Source organism: Triticum aestivum, unplaced genomic scaffold, assembly GCF_018294505.1.
Source record: "Triticum aestivum cultivar Chinese Spring unplaced genomic scaffold, IWGSC CS RefSeq v2.1 scaffold81221, whole genome shotgun sequence".
NCBI classification, from domain to species: domain Eukaryota; kingdom Viridiplantae; phylum Streptophyta; class Magnoliopsida; order Poales; family Poaceae; genus Triticum; species Triticum aestivum.
Window position 1 is genome coordinate 1 of NW_025236363.1, and position 2,071 is coordinate 2,071.

At 47.0% G+C, this 2,071-nt stretch overlaps 1 long non-coding RNA gene across 1 annotated transcript; it reads right to left on the minus strand.

Moving 5' to 3' along the window:
* Window positions 1-292: 292 nt before the first annotated feature.
* Window positions 293-890, minus strand: LOC123176428 (uncharacterized). The gene is made up of 3 exons (XR_006488519.1): window positions 737-890; window positions 471-653; window positions 293-384 (listed from the first exon to the last, which is right to left on the minus strand). It is a non-coding gene; the product is annotated as an uncharacterized lncRNA (long non-coding RNA).
* Window positions 891-2,071: the final 1,181 nt, after the last annotated feature.

A 2,071-nucleotide genomic window follows, 5' to 3' on the forward strand; every position in this document is an offset into this window, starting at 1 on the left:
CCACCGTCAACGCCATCCACAATGCAAACCTATAAGTCCATTATCAGCATGAGTTTCTAAAGATAAGTTGCAAAGATGGATAAGGAAAAAGAGTCAACAAGCATCAACATATGAGGCTCAAATAGAAGCTAGGAAGTATGTACAATATAAGCATCGACGCTTGTGGACTCTACCATCAACAATGCAGAAGTTTTAAGTTGAGAAGCACAAGCAACGAGAAGACGCAAGCATCAACAATGGACAAACATGGACGACTACCTCAAGTGATCATTGTTGCGGGGAGGTCGAAGAGACATGAACCGTAATGGGTGTCACTGGACTTGTTTGGCCAGGTGAAGATCCACCTACCACACAGTTATTGGAGCCTTGTCCCGACTGAGAAAACTTGAAGCACGAGAGGATGAGATGGTAAGATTCATGATCTTCAAGCATGAAGGTAAGATGCATGATTGAAAATTTCAGAGACTTACAAAGTTGAAATTAGGAAGAGTCGGAAGAGGAGGAAGAACGGGCAAAGTGGAACCCTGCATATTATTTCTGAGTTGAGCAAATGTCTCCTGCAGGATTGCCTGTTGTTTAACCATGAATTCTTGCTGTTGAAACAGGGCCTGCTGCATTTTCATGGCTTCCTCCTCTCGAAGCCTGGCATTGGCCTACAATATGCCATCACAACAAGTTCACCATAGTTGCAATACAAAGAAGAAATCACAAGGAAGGTCGATGAAGCAAAAGATACCTCGAGTTGATGGAGCATGTGCAGCCCAGGCTGTGGGCGAAGCTCTATAGCAGGACCTGAGCTCGACGTGGTAGCACGGAGGTGAGAGAGTTTTGGGATGTCCTTCTTACGGATGGCACCGTCGCCAACATATAACCGACCACCCTTCTTGCCGTCTTCCAACTGGAGGGAAATTGTAGCGTCAATGTCCTGTGAGGCCGGATCGGAGTCAGGCCCGTTGTGCTCCTTGAACTTCCCACTGTATGCATCAATCCTCAAGCCAGCGCCTGGGTTGACCCACCCCCCTTCCGGCTTCTTTGACTTGCGGGAGAGACATAATCCCGTGAAGGTATTGAGCTTCTCTTGGCCCTCACCTCTCTCCCTACTCTGCAATAGAAGCAATAACATCCATAAGAGCACAAGTTTAGAAGTTGAGAAGACGGATGATATTATTACCTTCTTCTGCACGTAAGCGTGGAGGTTGAGGTTGCCTTGAAGGTTTACCGGACCACCCATCAAGGCACGCCGCTCCGAAGCCATTCGATGTTGGGCCCTCCACTTCGGGTCTATCCATTTGGATATGATTTGCTGGTAGCAAGGAACATTGTTGTTGCACCACGAGGGAACCGCCTGAAGAATGCCAAATACATCCAACTTAGGAATGAAAGTAAGTTGTTTTGATCCAAGCAATCATAAGTAAAAGGAAACTACCTTCATGTACATGGAACGGATGAGATGCACTCTCCGGGCTAGAGACTTTTTGAGAAGCATTTTGCGTTCGTGCGCGAAATACTTCACCACAGCATCAACGCGCGCCTCATAGGGCATGTCTTGGACAATCTTCTTGGCAATCGCCTCCACAACCTCATTAGCTTCATCCTTCATACCCTCGGCACAAGTAAAGAAGTCATGCCAAAAGCATAAGAGGATAAAACATTTATTAGTGCAATGATTTTAAAGATTGGCAAAGAAATAACTATGAAAATTGACAAAGAATTTTACCCAAAAATCATTGACCACCCGCTCGGCAGCACTACCATACACCCTGCCCACTTGTCTTTGGTATCCGGAGCTCGTTTCCAATGCTCCCAAGACCAAGCTAGCTCCTCCTACCGTCTCCTATGGGGACCAGGCCAGGGTAGTAATGCCTGCAAAGACATCCAATGATGCTACTTGGCTGGCGTGGCACTTTTATGTCTTCTCCATCAACCACCAAGAGTCCACACAAACACTTACCTCAGACCGGCTGGTTTGACAATGAGGCCCTTATGTGGATATGGTCTCGAAGGGAGCGTGGACACCCCACACAACCAGATTTTGCTCTCCTTAGGAATCGGCCATTCCATCTTCTCTGCT